Raw genomic sequence first — 19,611 nt, forward strand, 5'->3', positions numbered from 1 at the left:
AAACGTAGCATGCAATTTCAAAAAATTTATACGCTCACGCAAGATTTATCTAGGAGATGCATAGCAACGAGAGAGGAAGAGTGTGTCCACGTACCCTCGTAGACCGAAAGCGGAAGAGTTTGACAACGCGGTTGATGTAGTCGAACTTCTTCTCATTCTGACCGATCAAGTACCGAACGTACGTCACCTTCGAGTTCTGCACACGTTCAGCTCGATGACGTCCCTCGAACTCTTGATCCAGCAAAGTGTCGAGGGAGAGTTCCATCAGCACTACGGCGTGGTGATGGTGATGGTGAAGTGATCCGCGCAGGGCTTCACCTAAGCACTACGTGAATATGACCGGAGGCGTAAACTGTGGAGGGGGCGCCGCACACGACTAGGAATTAATGTTGTGTGTTCTAGCGGTGCCCTCCCCTCATATATATATATATATATAGGTTGGAGGGGAGGAGAGGCAGCCAAGGGGGCGCCCCAAGTAGGAGGAATCCTACTTGGGCGCCTCCCAATTCGGCCTCCCCCCTTCCATATTCATCCGGAGGGGGAAGGAGGAGGAGGGAGGAGAGAAGGAAGGGGGAGGCCGAATCCCTCCCCTTCCTTTCTTTCTTCCCCTCTTTCCTTCCCCCTTATTTTGGCCTACATGGGGCGCACTGATACGTCTCCAATGTATCTACTTTTCCTAATGCTTTTCTCTTGTTTTGGACTCTAATTTGCATGATTTGAATGAAACTAACCCCGGACTGATATTGTTTTCAGCAGAACTACCATCGTGTTGTTTTTGTGCAGAAATAAAAGTTCTCGGAATGGAACGAAACTTTGCGAGGATTTTTTATACAATAAAAGAGAATTTCTAGAGCCGAGAGCCACCTGAGAGGGGCACATGGGTGGGTACAACCCACCAGGGCGCGCCTGCCCCCCAGGTGCGCCTAGGTGGTTTGTCCCCACCTGGTGGCCCCGCAGACCCTGAAATCAACAACATAAAATCCTATTTTCCAGAAAAAATCAGGGAGAAAGAATTATTGCGTTCCACGAGATGGAGCCGCCGTCACTTCCTGTTCTTCATCGAGAGGCCAGATCTAGAGTCTGTTTGGGGCTCCGGAGAGGGGGGTCTTCGTTCTTCGTCATCATCAACCCTTCTCCATCGCCAATTCCATGATGCTCCCCACCGGGGGTGAGTAATTTCTTCGTAGGCTCGCTGGTCGGTGAGGAGTTGGATGAGATTCATCATGTAATCGAGTTAGTTTTGTTAGGGCTTGATCCCTAGTATCCACTATGTTCTGAGATTGATGTTGCTATGACTTTGCCATGCTTAATGCTTGTCACTTTGGGTCCGGGTGTCATGATTTCAGATCTGAACCGTTTATGTTATCACCATTATATCCATGTTCTAGATCCGATCTTGCAAGTTATAGTCACCTACTACGTGTTATGATCCGGCAACCCTGGAGTGACAATAGTCGGGACCACTCCCGGTGATGATCGCAGTTTGAGGAGTTCATGTATTCACCGTGTGTTAATGCTTTATTCTGGTTCTCTATTAAAAGGAGGCCTTAATATCCCTTAGTTTCCAATATGGACCCTGCTGCCACGGGAAGGTAGGACAAAAGATGTCATGCAAGTTCTTTCCATAAGCACGTATGACTATATACGAAATACATGCCTACATTATATTTATGAACTGGAGCTAGTGCCGTATCGCCCTGGGTTATGACTGTCACATGATGAATATCATCCAACAAATTACCGATCCAATGCCTACGAATTTATCCTATATTGTTTCTGCTAAGTTACTACTGCTGTCATTACTGTTGCACTTGCTACAAAACTACTGCTATCACTATTACTATTACTATTGCTGCTGCTGCTATCACTACTAGGAAAAGGCCTACTAGTGGCGCACCAGTTTTGCCTACTAATGGCGCACTACTGGTGCGCCACTAGTACCACGCCACTAGTATCTTTTACTAATGGTGCACCACTGGTGCGCCATTAGTATCTGGTATACTAATGACGCACCACTGGTGTGCCATTAGTATAGGCCACGGTGCGCCATTAGTATTTTTGAATTTTGAAGGCGGGAAAATAGTAGTGGCGCACCGTCTAACCCCCACCGTGCGCCATTGCTATTTTTGAATTTTGAATTTGGATCTGGATCGCGATTTTTTGCCCATTTTTTGCTCGTTTTTTTTTCAAATTTTGTTCTCGTTTTTGGATCTTCTACGTTCTTTTGCCGTGTTCTTTTGCCGGAGTGGAGTTCGCCGGAGAGGAGGACCGAGGTCACCGGAGAGGCGCTCGCCTACATCGCCGGAGAGGAGGAGGAGGTCGCCGGAGAGGAGTTCACCGGAGCATCGAAGCGGAGGAAGGAGAAACCATGAGGGGAGGGGAGGAGAGGAGGGAGGAGGAGCTCACCGGAGAGGAGGGAGGAGGAGCTCACCGGAGAGGAGGGAGGGAGGAGCTCACCGGAGAGGAGGGAGGAGGAGCTCACCGGAGAGGAGGGAGGAGAAACCGTGAGGGGAGGGGAGGAGAGGAGGGAGGAGGAGGTCGCCGGAGAGGAGGAGGAGGAGGAGGTCGCCGGAGAGGAGGAGGAGGAGGAGGTCGCCGGAGAGGAGAAGGGTAGTATGGTGGAGGAGAGAAGGGGAGATGGAGTGGAGGAGAGGAGGAGATAGAGTGGAGGAGAGGTGGAGTGGAGGAGAAGAATGAAGAGGTAAGGAGGAGAGGACCACGCCCAGCCATATATACGGCATAGTAATGGCGCACCGTGGGCAGGTGCGCCATTACTAACTTTTTTTATTTTTTTGATTTATTTTGAATTTTGAAGGCGGGAAGATAGTAATGGCGCACCATGGGCAGGTGCGCTATTAGTAAGTTTGAATTTTTTTGAATTTTTTTGCCTCTCTAGATCATAAAAGCCCCGTATCTTTTTTTCTGTTAGGTTTTTGAGGATTTTGAAAATGTTTAACAAAGTTCCCCCCGTTAAATTCGGATGTATCTTTTCGAGTAGATGATTTTTCATATAAAAAACTTTTTCATCCGAGTTCGTATGCAAAAGTTATGCCCATTTTACAAATTCTCGAGAGATTTTGCAAAAAAGTCGAAAATTCATGTTTGTAAATTTTGCTAACAACTAGACCACCATATCACATGGGAATCTTATTTTCTTTTATTTTTTTGACATTTCTATCATTTTCTTTTTTTTGAAACTGAAAAGGCGGTCCACCAGGGGGTGCATTCGGGGGAATGTTTGGGCCAAATTACTAATGGCGCACCGTGGGAGTGGTGCGCCATTACTAGTTCAACTAGTAATGGCGCACCACTCCCACGGTGCGCCATTAGTAGTTTAAAAAATAAAATAAAATTTGAAAAAAAATGTGAAACATAATTACTAATGGCGCACTGTGGGAGTGGTGCGCCATTACTAGTTTAACTAGTAATGCGCACTATCCCCTGATGCGCCATTACTAGTTTTGAAAAAATAAAAAAATATTTTTTTTACTAATGGCGCACCGTGCATGTGGTGCGCCATTAGTATTTACACACTAATGGCGTACCAACACATGGTGCGCCATTACTATTTAGTAATGGCGCACCACATGCACAGTGCACCATTAGTGTCCATATTGGCTATAGCTGTTTTTGTAATAGTGTATTATCAAAACTATCATATTACCTTGCTACCGATCACGTTGCTGTAGATAATTAATCTCCATGTGTGGTTGAATTGACAACTCAGCTGCTAATACTTGCAAATATTCTTTGGCTCCCCTTGTGTCGAATCTATAAATTTGGTTTGAATACTCTACCCTCGAAAACTGTTGTGATCCCCTATACTTGTGGGTTATCACGCACTAGCCCCATAGGGACTGGTCTGTCCCCTTCTTGGCCCATTAGGCCCATGTAGTTGCCGGGGCGACGCCCGAAACCCCTTCCGGTGACCCGATATGTACCCGGTAACCCCAGAACACTTCCGTGTCCGAATATCATCGTCCTATATATGAATCTTTACCTCTTGACCATTACGAGACTCCTCGTAATGTCCGCGATCTCATCCGGGACTCCGAACAATATTCGGTCACCAAATCACATAACTCATATAATACAAAATCGTCATCGAACGTTAAGCATGCGGACCTTACGGGTTCGAGAACTATGTAGACATGACCGAAACACTTCTCTGGTCAATAACCAACAGTGGAACCTAGATGCTCATATAGGTTCCTACATATTCTACGGAGATCTTTATCGGTCGTACCGCAATGACAACATACGTAATTCCCTTTGTCATCGGTATGTTACTTGCCCGAGATTCGATCGTCGGTATCTTCATACCTAGTTCAATCTCGTTACCGGCAAGTCTCTTTACTCGTTCCGTAATACATCATCCCGCAACTAACTCATTAGTCACATTGCTTGCAAGGCTTATCATGGTGTGCATTACCGAGAGGGCCCAGAGATACCTCTGTGATACTCTGAGTGAAAAATCCTAATCTCTATCTATGCCAACCCAACAAACACCTTTGGAGATACCTGTAGAGCATGTTTATAATCACCCAACTACGTTGTGACGTTTGATAGCACACAAGGTATTCCGCCGGTATCCAGGAGTTGCATAATCTCATAGTCAAAGGAATATGTATATGACATGAAGAAAGCTATAGCAATAAAACTGAACGGTCAACATGCTAAGCTAAAGGATGGGTCATGTCCATCACATCATTCTCCTAATGATGTGATCCCGTTCATCAAATGACAACACATGTCTATGGTTAGGAAACTTAACCATCTTTGATTAACAAGCTAGTCTAGTAGAGGCTTACTAGGGACACGGTGTTTTGTCTATGTATTCACACATGTATCAAGTTTCGGTTAATACAATTCTAGCATGAATAATAAACATTTATCATGATATAAGGAAATATAAAATAACAACTTTATTATTGCCTCTAGGGCATATTTCCTTCAGTCTCCCACTTGCACTAGAGTCAATAATCTGGTTCACATCGTCATGTGATTTAACACCAATAGTTCACATCTTTATTTGATTAGTTCACATCGCCATGTGACTAACACCCAAAGAGTTTACTAGAGTCAATAATCTAGTTCACATCGCTATGTGATTAACACCCAAAGAGTACTAAGGTGTGATCATGTTTTGCTTGTGAGAGAAGGTTAGTCAACGGGTCTGCCACATTTAGAGCCGTATGTATTTTGCAAATTTTTTATGTCTACAATGCTCTGCATGGAGCTACTCTAGCTAATTGGTCCTACTTTATTATGTATCCAGATTGACACTTAGAGTCATCCGGATTGGTGTAAAAGCTTGCATCGACGTAACTCTTTACGAAGAACTCTTTATCACCTCCATAACCGAGAAATATTTCATTAGTCCTCTTTGGTAACTAAGGATAACTTTGACCGATGTCTAGTGATCCACTCCAGGATCACTATCGTACCCCCTTGCCAAACTCATGATAAGGTACACAATAGGTCTGGTACACAGTATAACATACTTTATAGAACCTATGGCTGAGGCATAGGGAATGACTTTCATTCTCCTTCTATTTTCTGCTGTGGTCGGGTTTTGAGTCTAACTCAACTTTACACCTTGCAACACAGGCAAGAACTCCTTCTTTGACTGTTCCATTTTGAACTACTTCAAAATCTTGTCAAGGTATGTACTCATTGAAAAATCTTATCAAGTGTCTTGATCTATCTCTATAGATCTTGATGCCCAATATGTAAGCAGCTTCACCAAGGTCTTTCTTTGAAAAACTCCTTTCAAACTCTCCTTTATGCTTGCCAGAAAATTCTACATCATTTTTTATCAACGATATGTCATTCACATATACTTATCAGAAAGGCTGTAGTGCTCCCACTCACTTTCTTGTAAATACAGACTTCACCGCAAGTCTGTATAAAACTATATGCTTTGATCAACTCATCAAAGCATATATTGCAACTCCGAGATGCTTGCACCAGTCCATAGATGGATCGCTTGAGCTTGGACATTTTGTCAGCACCTTTAGGATTGACAAAACCTTCTGGTTGCATCATATACAACTCTTCTTTAATAAATCCATTAAGGAATGCAGTTTTGATATCCTTTTGCCAGATTTCATAAAATGTGGCAATTGCTAACATGATTCATACAGACATAAGCATCGATACGAGTGAGAAAATCTCATCGTAGTCAACACCTTGAACTTGTCGAAAACCTTTTGCGACAATTCGAGCTTTGTAGATAGTAACACTACCATCAGCGTCCGTCTTCCTCTTGAAGATCCATTTATTCTCAATGGCTTGCCGATCATCGGGCAAGTCCACCAAAGTCACACCTTGTTCTTATATATGGATCCTATCTCAGATTTCATGGCCTGAAGCCATTTATAAGAATCTGGGCTCATCATCGCTTCCTCATAGTTCGTAGGTTCGTCATAGTCTAGAAACATGACTTCCAGAACAGGATCACCGTACCACTCTGGTGCAGAACGTGCTCTGGATGACCTACGAGGTTTGGTGGTAACTTGATCTGAAGTTTCATGATCATTATCATTAGCTTCCTCTCTAGTTGGTGTAGGCATCATGCAAACGGTTTTCTATGATGAGCTACTTTCCAATTCGAGAGATGATACAATTACCTCATCAAGTTCTACTTTCCTCCCACTCACTTCTTTCAAGAAAAACTCCTTCTCTAAAAAGGATCCATTCTTAGCAACAAAGATCTTGCCTTCGGATCTGTGATAGAAGGTGTACCCAACAGTTTCTTTTGGGTATCCTATGAAGACGCACTTCTTCGATTTGGTTCGAGCTTACCAGGTTGAAGCTTTTTCACATAAGCATTGCAACCCCAAACTTTAAGAAACGACAGCTTAGGTTTCTTTCCAACCCATAGTTCATACGGTGTCGTCTCAACGGATTTAGATGGTGCCCTATTTAACGTGAATGCAGTTGTCTCTAATGCATAACCCCAAAACGATAGCGGTAAATCGGTAAGAGGCATCATAGATCGCACCATATCTAATAAAGTATGGTTACGACGTTCGAACACACCATTACGTTGTGGTGTTCCAGGTGGCGTGAATTGTGAAACTATTCCACATTGTTTTAAATGAAGGCCAAACTCATAACTCAAATATTCGCCTTCGCGATCAAATTGTAGAAACTTTATTTTCTTGTTACGATGATTCTCCACTTCACTCTGAAATTCTTTGAACTTTTCAAATGTTTCAGACTTGTGTTTCATCAAGTAGATATACCCATATCTGATCAAACCATCTGTGAAGGTCAGAAAATAACGATACCCACCGCGAGCCTCTACACTCATCGGACTGCATACATCGGTATGTATTATTTCCAATAAGTCATTGGCTCGCTCCATTGTTCCAGAGAACGGACTTTTAGTCATCTTGCCCATGAGGCATGGTTCGCAAGCATCAAATGATTCATAATCAAGTGATTCCAAAAGTCCATTCGCATGGAGTTTCTTCATGCGCTTTACACCAATATGACCTAAACGGCAGTGCCACAAATATGTTGCACTATCATTATCAACTTTGCATCTTTTGGCATCAATATTATGAATATGTGTATCACCACGATCGAGATTCAACAAACCATTCACATTGGGTGTATGACCATAGAAGGTTTTATTCATATAAACAGAACAATAATTATTCTTTGACTTAAACGAATAACCGTATTGCAATAAACATGATCTAATCATATTAATGATCAACGCAAACACCAAATAACATTTATTTAGGTTCAATTCTAATCCTGAAGGTAGATGGAGTGTGCGATGGTGATCGTATCAACCATGGAATTACTTCCAACACACATCGTCACCTCGTCCTTAACTAGTCTCTGTTTATTTTGCAACTCCTCTTTCAAGTTACTACTCTTAGCAACTGAACCAGTATCAAATACCGAGGGGTTGCTATAAACACTAGTAAAGTACACATCAATAACATGTATATCAAATATACCTTTTTTCACTTTACCATCCTTCTTATCCGCCAAGTATCTAGGGCAGTTCCACTTCCAATGGCCATTTCCTTTGCAGTAGAAGCACTCAGTTTCAGGCTTGGGTCTAGCTTTGGGCTTCTTCATGGGAGTGTAAACTTTCTTGCCATTTTTTTGAAGTTTCCCTTTCTTTCCCTTGCCCTTTTTCTTGAAACTAGTGGTCTTGTTAACCATCAACACTTGATGTTATTTCTTAATTTCTACCTTCATTGATTTCAGCATCGCGAAGAGCTTGGGAATCGTTTTCGTCATCCCTTGCATTTTATAGTTCATCACGAAGTTCTAGTAACTTGGTGATAGTGACTAGAGAACTATGTCAATCACCATCTTATCTAGAAGATTAACTCCCACTTCATTCAAGCGATTGTAGTACCCAGACATTCTGAGTACATGCTCACTAGCTGAGCTATTCTCCTCCATCTTGTAGGCAAAGTACTTGTCAGAGGTCTCATACCTCTTAACATGGGCATGAGTCTGAAATATCATTTTCAGCTTCTTGGAACATCTCATATGCTCCATGGCATTCAAAACATTTTTGAAGTCCCGGTTCTAAGCCGTAAAGCATGGTGCACTAAACTATCAAGTAGTCATCATACCGAGCTTGCAAAATGTTCATAACGTCTGCATCTACTCCTGCAACAGGTTCGTTGCCTAGTGGTGCATCAAGGACATAATTCTTCTGTGCAGCAATGAGGGTAATCCTCAGATCATGGACCCAGTCCGCATCATTGCTACTATCATCTTTCAACTTTGTTTTCTCTAGGAACATATCAAAAATAAAACAGGGGAGCTATACGCGAGCTATTGATCTACAACATAGATATGCAAATAATACCAGGACTAAGTTCATGATAAATTAAGTTCAATTAATCATATTACTTAAGAACTCCCACTTAGATAGACATCCCTCGAGTCATCTAAATGATCACGTGATCCATATTAACTAAACCTTGTCCGATCATCACGTGAGATGGAGTAGTCTTCAATGGTGAACATCTCTATGTTGATCATATCTACTATATGATTCACGTTCGACCTTTCGCTCTCCAGTGTTCCGAGGCCATGTCTGTACATGGTAGGCTCGTCAAGTTTAACCCGAGTATTCCGCATGTGGAAAACTGTCTTGCACCCGTTGTATGTTAACGTAGAGCTTATCACACCCGATCATCACGTGGTGTCTCAGCATGATGAACTGTCACAATGGTGCATACTCAGGGAGAACACTTATACCTTGAAATTTTAGTAAGGGATCATCTTATAATGCTAGCGCCGTACTAAGCAAAATAAGATGCATAAAAAGACAAACATCACATGCAATCAAAATATGTGACATGATATGGCCATCATCATCTTGTGCTTTTGATCTCCATCTCCAAAGCACCGTCATGATCTCCATCGTCACCGGCTGGACACCTTGATCTCCATCGTAGCGTCATGGTCGTCTCGCCAACTATTGCTTCTACAACTATCGCTAACACATAATGATAAAGTAAAGCAATTACATGGCGTTTGCATTATATACAATAAAACGACAACCATAAGGCTCCTGCCAGTTGCCGATAGCTTTTACAAAACATGATCATCTCATACAATAACGTATATCACATCATGTTTTGACCATATCACATCACAACATGCCCTGCAAAAACAAGTTAGACGTCCTCTACTTTACTGTTGCAAGTTTTACGTGGCTGCTACGGGCTTCTAACAAGAACCATTCTTACCTACGCATCAAAACCACAACGATGATTTATCAAGTTTGTTGTTTTAACCTTCAACAAGGACCGACCGCAGTCAAATTCAATTCAACTTAAAGTTGGAGAAACATACACCCGCCAGTGCTACCTCTTGAGCACTGTGTTGGTTTTCCCTTGAAGAGGAAAGGGTGATGCAGCAAAGTAGCATAAGTATTTCCCTCAGTTTTGAGAACCAAGGTATCAATCCACTAGGAGGCTACACGCAAATCCCTCGTACCTGCACAAACAAATAAGAACCTTGCAACCAATGCGATAAAGGGGTTGTCAATCCCTTCATGGCCACTTGCAAAAGTGAGATCTGATAGAGATAATAAGATAAAATATTTTTGGTATTTTTGTTGTATAGATTGAAAAGTAAAGATTGCAAAATAAACGGCGCCAGAAATCGATAGTTGTTGGGAGATTAATATCATGGAAAATAGACCCGGGGGCCATAGGTTTCACTAGTGGCTTCTCTCAAGATAGCAAATTCTACGATGGGTGAACAAATTACTGTCGAGCAATTGATAGAAAAGTGCATAGTTATGAGAATATCTAGGCATGATCATGTATATAGGCATCACATCCGCGACAAGTAGATCGAAACGATTCTGCATCTACTACTATTACTCCACACATCGACCGCTATCCAACATGCATCTAGAGTATTAAGTTCATAAGAACACATTAAGCAAGATGACATGATGTAGAGGGATAAACTCAAGCAATATGGTATAAACCCCATCTTTTTATCCTCGATGGCAACAATACAATACGTGTCGGTTCCCTTTCTGTCACTGGGATCGAATCACCGCAAGAATTACATCGAATAGATCTCCAAGAAGATCGAGGAGAACTTTGTATTGAGATCCAAAGAGAGAGAAGAAGCCATCTAGCTAATAACTATGGACCCGAAGGTCTGAGGTAAACTACTCACACATCATCGGAGAGGCTATGGTGTTGATGTAGAAGCCCTCCGTGATCGATTCCCCCATCCGACGGAGCGTCGGAAAAGGCCCCAAGATGGGATCTCACGGGTACAGAAGGTTGCGGTGGTGGAAATAGGGTTTCGTGGTGCTCTCGGATGTTCACGGGGTATATGAGTATATATAGTCGAAAGAAGTCGGTTGGGGGAGCCATGAGGAGCCCACGAGGGTGGGGGGCGTGCCCCCTGGGCGCGCCTCCCTACCTCGTGGCCGCCTCGTTGCTTCCTTGACGTCCACTCCAAGTCTCCTGGATTGCGTTTGTTCCAAAAATGACTCTCGCGAAGGTTTCATTACCTTTGGATTCCGTTTGATATTCCTTTTCTGCGAAACACAGAAATAGGAAAAAAAACAGCAATTTGGACTGGGCCTCCGGTTAGTAGGTTAGTCCCAAAAATAATATAAAAGTGTATAATAAAGGCCGTTAAATATCCAAAACAGATAATATAATAGCATGGAACAATCAAACATTATAGATACATTGGAGACGTATCAAGCATCCCCAAGGTAAATGATAAAAACAGAATTTTTGATGTGGAATGCTACCTAACATAATTCTCAATGTAATTTTCTTTATTGTGGCATGAATATTCAGATCTGAAAGATTCAAGATAAAAGTTTAATATTGACATAAAAATAAGAATACTTCAAGCATACTAACTAAGCAATCATGTCTTATCAAAATAACATGGCCAAAGAAAGTTATCCCTACAAAATCATATAGTCTGGCTATGCTCTATCTTCATCACACAAAATATTTAAATCATGCACAACCCCGGTCTCAGCCAAGCAATTGTTTCATACTTTAGTATTTGCAAACTTTTTATACTTTCACGCAATACATGAGCGTGAGCCATGGACTTAGCACTATATGTGGAATAGAATATGGTGGTTGTGGAGAAGACAAAAAAGGAGAAGATAGTCTCACATCAACTAGGCGTATCAACGGGCTATGGAGATGCCCATCAATAGATATCAATGTGAGTGAGTAGGGATTTTCATGCAACAGATGCACTAGAGCTATAAGTGTATGAAAGCTCAACAAAAGAAACTAAGTGGGTGTGCATCCAACTTGCTCGCTCAGGAAGACCTAGGGCAATTTGAGGAAGCCCATCATTGGAATATCCAAGCCAAGTTCTATAATGTAAAATTCCCACTAGTATATGAAAGTGATAACATAAGAGACTCTCTATCATGAAGATCATGGTGCTACTTTGAAGCACAAGTGTGGAAAAAGGATAGTAACATTGTCCCTTCTCTCTTTTTCTCTCATTTTTTGGGCCTTTCTCTTTTTTATGGCCTCTTTTCTTTCTCTTTTCTTTCTTTTTTTTAGTCCGGAGTCTCATCCCGACTTGTGGGGGAATCATAGTCTCCATCATCCTTTCCTCACTTGGAACAATGCTCTAATAATGATGATCATCACACTTTTATTTACTTACAACTCAATACTTAGAACAAAATATGATTCTATGTGAATGCCTCCGACGGTGTACCGGGATATGCAATGAATCAAGAGTGACATGTATGAAAGAATTATAAAGGTGGCTTTGCCACAAATACGATGTCAACTACATGATCATGCAAAGCAATATGACAATGATGGAGCGTGTCATAATAAACGGAACGATGGAAAGTTGCATGGCAATATATCTCGGAATGGCTATGGAAATGCCACAATAGGTAGGTATGGTGGCTTTTTTTAGGAAGGTATATGGTGGGTGTATGATACTGGCGAAAGTTGCGCGGTATTAGAGAGGCTAGCAACGGTGGGGTGAGAGTGCGTATAATCCATGGACTCAACATTAGTCATAAAGAACTCACATACTTATTGCAAAAATCTACAAGTCATCAAAACAAAGTACTACATGCATGCTCCTAGGGGAAGGGTTGGTAGGAGTTAACCATCGCGCGATCTCGACCTCCACACATAAGGAAGGCAATCAATAAATAAATCATGCTGCAACTTCATCACATAACGGTTCACCATACGTGTATGCTACGGGAATCACAAACTTCAACACAAGTATTTCTCAAATTCACAACTACTCAACTAGCATGACTCTAATATCACCATCTTCATATCTCAAAACTATCATCAAGTATCAAACTTCTCATAGTATTCAATGCACTTTATATGATAGTTTTTATTATATCCATCTTGGATGCTCATCACTTTAGGACTAAAATTTTAACCAAAGCAAATTACCATGCTGTTCTAAAATACTCTCAAAATAATATAAGTGAAGCATGAGAGATCAATAATTTCTATAAAATAAAACCACCACCGTGCTCTAAAAAGATATAAGTGAAGCACTAGAGCAAAATTATCTAGCTCAAAAGATATAAGTGAAGCACATAGAGTATTCTAACAACTTCCGATTCATGTGTGTCTCTCCCAAAAGGTTTGTACAGCAAGGATGATTGTGGCAAACTAAAAAGCAAAGACTCAAATAATACAAGACGCTCCAAGCAAAACATATCATGTGGTGAATAAAAATATAGCATCAAGTAAAGTTACCGATGGACGAAGATGAAAGAGGGGATGCCTTCCGGGGCATCCCCAAGCTTAGGATTTTGGTTGTACTTTAATTTTACCTTGGGTTGCATTGGGCATCCCCAAGCTTAGGCTCTTTCCACTCCTTATTGCATAATCCATCAAATCTTTACCCAAAACTTGAAAACTTCACAACACAAAACTCAACAGAAAATCTCATGAGCTCCGTTAGCGAAATAAAACAAACCACCACTTTAAGGTACTGTAATGAACTCATTATTTATTTATATGGGTGTTAAACCTACTGTATTCCAACTTCTCTATGGTTCATACCCCCCGATACTAGCCATAGATTCATCAGAGTAAGCAAACAACACACACAAAACAGAATCTGTCAAAAACAGAACAGTCTGTAGTAATCTGTATCAAACGCAAACTTCCTGCAACTCAAAAATTCTACCAAAATAGGACGACCTAGATAATTTGATTATTGATCTACTGCAATTGGAATCAGTATTTTTTCACGTTCTGGTGATTTTTAACAATTGTTTTCGTGAACATAAAGTTTCTGATTTTTTCAGCAAGATCAAATAATTATCATCCAAGAAGATCCTATAGGTTTCACTCGGCACAAACACTAATTAAAATGCAAAACCACATCTTACCAGAGGCTAGATGAATTATTTATTATAAAACAGAAAGTAAAAATATTGGGTTGTCTCCCAACAAGCGCTTTTCTTTAAAGCCTTTTTAGCTAGGCATTGAGATTTCAATGATGCTCACATAAAAGATAAGAATTAAAGCACAAAAAGAGCATCATAAAACACGTGACAAACACATCTAAGTCTAACATACTTCCTACGCATAGGCATCTTGTAGGCAAAAAATTTATCAAGGTAAGCAAAAACTACCATATGCAAGGAAGCAGAAAGAAACGATAGCAATCTCAACATAACGAGAGGTAATTTAGTAACATGAAAGTTTCTACAACCATATTTTCCTCTCTCATAATAATTACATGTAGGATCATAAGCAAATTCAACAATATAGCTATCACAAAACATATTCTTAACACGATCCACATGTATGCAAAGTTGACATCCAAAATAGTGGGATTAACATTAACTAAAGTCATGACCTCTCCAAACCCACTTTTATCAAAAACTTCATAAGATTGAACATTCTCCAAATATGTGGGATCTAAAGTTGACACTGTTCCAAACCCACTTTCAATATTATTGCAAACATTATTATCAATCTCATATTCATCATGGGGCTTAAATAAAATTTCAAGATTATAAGAAGAATCACCCCAATCATGATCATTGCAACAAGTAGTGGACATAGCAAAACTAGCATCCCCAAGCTTAGGGTTTTGCATATTATCAGCACTATTGACATCAATAGAATTTATTGTAAAATCATTGCAATCATGCCTTTTATTCAAGGAGCTATCGCGAATATCTTCATAAATTTATTCATCATAATTTTCAGATTCACGAATTTCAAGCAAAACTTCATAAAGATAATCTAGTGCACAAAACTCACTAGCAATTGGTTCATCATAATTGGATCTCTTAAAAATATTAGCAAGCGTATGAGGATCCATAGATCTTAGGTTCTCTGTTTAGCAATAAATAAACAACTAATCCAACCAAACGAGCAAACGAGCCAAGTAAGACATCAAAGCAAACGAAAAAGACGAACAGAAGAAGGGCGACTAAAACGGCAAGGGTGAAGTGGGGGAGAGGAAAACGAGACGCAAATGGCAAATAATGTAATGCGAGGGATAAAAGTTTTTGATGGGTACTTGGTATGTCTTGACTTGTGCGTAGACTCCCCGGCAACGGCGCCAGAAATCCTTCTTGCTACCTCTTGAGCACTGCGTTGGTTTTCCCTTGAAGAGGAAAGGGTGATGCAGCAAAGTAGCGTAAGTATTTCTCTCAGTTTTGAGAACCAAGGTATCAATACAGTAGGAGGCTACACGCAAATCCCTCGTACCTGCACAAACAAATAAGAACCTTGCAACCAACGCGATAAAGGGGTTGTCAATCCCTTCACGGCCACTTGCAAAAGTGAGATCTGATAGAGATAATAAGATAAAATATTTTTGGTATTTTTGTTGTATAGATTGAAAAGTAAATATTGCAAAATAAACAGCGCCAGAAATCGCTAGTTATTGGGAGATTAATATGATGGAAAATAAACCCGGGGGCCATAGGTTTCACTAGTGGCTTCTCTCAAGATAGCATAAGTATTACAGTGGGTGAACAAATTACTGTCGAGAAATGGATAGAAAAGTGCATAGTTATGAGAATATCTAGGCATGATCATGTATATAGGCATCACGTCCGCGACAAGTAGATCGAAACGATTCTGCATCTACTACTATTACTCCACACATCGACCGCTATCCATCATGCATCTAGAGTATTAAGTTCAAAAGAACAGAGTAACGCATTAAGCAAGATGACATGATGTAGAGGGATAAACTCAAGCAATATGATATAAACCCCATCTTTTTATCCTCGATGGCAACAATACAATACGTGCCTTGCTGCCCCTACTGTCACTGGGAAAGGACACCGCAAGATTGAACCCAAAGCTAAGCACTTCTCCCATTGCAAGAAAGATCAATCTAGTAGGCCAAACCAAACTGATAATTCGAAAAGACTTGCAAAGATAACAAATCATACATAAAAGAATTCAGAGAAGATTCAAATATTATTCATAGATAATCTTGATCATAAACCCACAATTCATCGGATCTCGACAAACACACCGCAAAAAGAATTACATCGAATAGATCTCCAAGAAGATCGAGGAGAACTTTGTATTGAGATCCAAAGAGAGAGAAGAAGCCATCTAGCTAATAACTATGGACCCGAAGGTCTGAGGTAAACTACTCACACACCATCGGAGAGGCTATGGTGTTGATATAGAAGCCCTCCGTGATCGATTCCCCCTCCGGCGGAGCGCCGGAAAAGGCCCCAAGATGGGATCTCAAGGGTACAGAAGGTTGCGGCGGTGGAAATAGAGTTTCGTGGTGCTCTCGGATGTTCACGGGGTATATGAGTATATATAGGAGAAAGAAGTCGGTTGGGGGAGCCACGAGGGTGGGGGCGCGCCTCCCTACCTCGTGGCCGCCTCGTTGCTTCCTTGACGTCCACTCCAAGTCTCCTGGATTGTGTTTGTTCCAAAAACAACTCTCCCGAAGGTTTCATTCCGTTTGGATTCCGTTTGATATTCCTTTTCTGCGAAACACTGAAATAGGCAAAAACAACATCAATTTGGACTGGGCCTCCGGTTAGTAGGTTAGTCCCAAAAATAATATAAAAGTGTATAATAAAGCCCGTTAAACATCCAAAACAGATAATATAATAGCATGGAACAATAAAAAATTATAGATACGTTGGAGACGTATCAAGCATCCCCAAGCTTAATTCCTGCTCGTCCTCGAGTAGGTAAATGATAAAAACAGAATTTTTGATGTGGAATGCTACCTAACATAATTCTCAATGTAATTTTCTTTATTGTGGCATGAATATTCAGATCCGAAAGATTGAAGATAAAAGTTTAATATTGACATAAAAATAATAATACTTCAAGCATACTAACTAAGCAATCATGTCTTATCAAAATAACATGGCCAAAGAAAGTTATCCCTACAAAATCATATAGTCTGGCTATGCTCTATCTTCATCACACAAAATATTTAAATCATGCACAACCCCGGTTTCAGCCAAGCAATTGTTTCATACTTTAGTAGTTGCAAACCTTTTCAACTTTCACGCAATACATGAGCGTGAGCCATGGACATAGCACTATATGTGGCATAGAATATGGTGGTTGTGGAGAAGACAAAAAAGGAGAAGATAGTCTCACATCAACTAGACATATCAACGGGCTATGGAGATTCCCATCAATAGATATCAATGTGAGTGAGTAGGGATTGCCATGCAACGGATGCACTAGAGCTATAAGTGTATGAAAGCTCAACAAAAGAAACTAAGTGGGTGTGCATCCAACTTGCTCGCTCAGGAAGACCTAGGGCAATTTGAGGAAGCCCATCATTGGAATATGCAAGCCAAGTTCTATAATGTAAAATTCCCACTAGTATATGAAAGTGATAACATAAGAGACTCTCTATCATGAAGATCATGGTGCTACTTTGAAGCACAAGTGTGGAAAAAGGATAGTAAAATTGTCCCTTCTCTCTTTTTCTCTCATTTTTTTGGTACTTTCTCTTTTTTATGGCCTCTTTTCTTTCTCTTTTCTTTGTTTATTTAGTCCGGAGTCTCACCCCGACTTGTGGGGGAATCATAGTCTCCATCATCCTTTCCTCACTTGGGACAGTGCTCTAATAATGATGATCATCACACTTTTATTTACTTACAACTCAATACGTTGAACAAAATATGACTCTATGTGAATGCCTCCGGCGGTGTACCGGGATATGCAATGAATCAAGAGTGACATGTATGAAAGAATTATAAAGGTGGCTTTGCCACAAATACGATGTCAACTACATGATCATGCAAATCAATATGATAATGATGGAGCGTTTCATAATAAACGGAACGGTGGAAAGTTGCATGGCAATATATCTCGGAATGGCTATGGAAATGCCATAATAGGTAGGTATGGTGGCTGTTTTGAGGAAGGTATATGGTGGGTCTATGATACCGGCGAAAGTTGCGCGGTACTAGAGAGGCTAGCAACGGTGGAAGGGTGATAGTGCGTGTAATCCATGGACTCAACATTAGTCATAAAGAACTCACATACTTATTGCAAAAATCTACAAGTCATCGAAACAAAGTACTACACGCATCCTCCTAGGGGAAGGGTTGGTAGGAGTTAACCATCACGCAATCCCGACCTCCACACATAAGGATGACAATCAATAAATAAATCATGCTCCAACTTCATCACATAACGGTTCACCACACGTGCATGCTACGGGAATCACAAACTTCAACACAAGTATTTAGGCATGATGATGAACATAGGCATCACGTCCGTGACAAGTATACTGAAACGATTCTGCATCTACTACTATTACTCCACACATCTACCGCTATCCAGCATGCATCTAGAGTATTAAGTTCATAAGAACAGAGTAACGCATTAGGCAAGATGACATGATGTAGAGGGATAAACTCAAGCAATATGATATAAAACCCATCTTTTTATCCTCGATGGCAACAATACAATACGTGCCTTGCTGCCCCTGCTGTCACTGGGAAAGGACACCACAAGATTGAACCCAAAGCTAAGCACTTCTCCCATTGCAAGAAAGATCAATCTAGTAGGCCAAACCAAACTGATAATTCGAAGAGACTTGCAAAGATATCAAATCATGCATATAAGAATTCAGAGAAGAATCAAATATTGTTCATAGATAATCTTGATCATAAACCCACAATTCATCGGATCTCGACAAACACACCGCAAAAAGTATTACATCGAATAGATCTCCAAGAGAATCGAGGAGAACTTTGTATTGAGATCCATGAGAGATTGGAAGTCATCTAGCTAATTACTATGGACCCGAAGGTCGATGGTAAACTACTCACACATCATCGGAGAGGCTATGGTGTTGATGTAGAAGCCCTCCATGATCGATTCCCCCTCCGGCGGAGCGCCGGAAAAGGCCCCAAGAGGGGATCTCACGGGTACAGAATGTTGCGGCGGTGGAAATAGGGTTTCGTGGTGCCCCTGGATGTTTTTAGGGTATATGAGTATATATAGGCGAAAGAATTAGAACGGTGGAGCTACGAGGGGCCCACGAGGGTGGGGGCGCGCCTACCCTCCCTGGGCGTGCCTTCCTACCTCATGGCCACCTCGTGGGTTCCTTTACGTCCACTCCAAGTCTCCTAGATTGCGTTTGTTCCAAAAACGATCCTCGCGAAGGTTTCATTCCGTTTGGATTCCATTTTATATTCCTTTTTTGCGAAACACTGAAATAGGCAAAAAACAGCAATTTGCACTGGGCCTTCGGTTAGTAGGCTAGTCCCAAAAATAATATAAAAGTGCATAATAAAGCCCATTAAACATCCAAAACAGATAATATAATAGCATGGAACAATCAAAAATTATAGATACGTTGGAGACGTATCAAGCATCCCCAAGCTTAATTCCTGCTCGTCCTTGAGTAGGTAAATGATAAAAACAGAATTTTTGATGTGGAATGCTACCTGACATAATTTTCAATGTAATTTTCTTTATTGTGGCATGAATGTTCAGATCCAAAAGATTCAAGATAAAAGTTTAATATTGACATAAAAATAATAATACTTCAAGCATACTAACTAAGCAATTATGTCTTCTCAAAATAACATGGCAAAAGAAAGCTCATCCCTACAAAATCATATAGTTTGGT

Source organism: Triticum aestivum, chromosome 3D, assembly GCF_018294505.1.
Source record: "Triticum aestivum cultivar Chinese Spring chromosome 3D, IWGSC CS RefSeq v2.1, whole genome shotgun sequence".
In the NCBI taxonomy this organism is placed as follows: Eukaryota; Viridiplantae; Streptophyta; class Magnoliopsida; order Poales; family Poaceae; genus Triticum; species Triticum aestivum.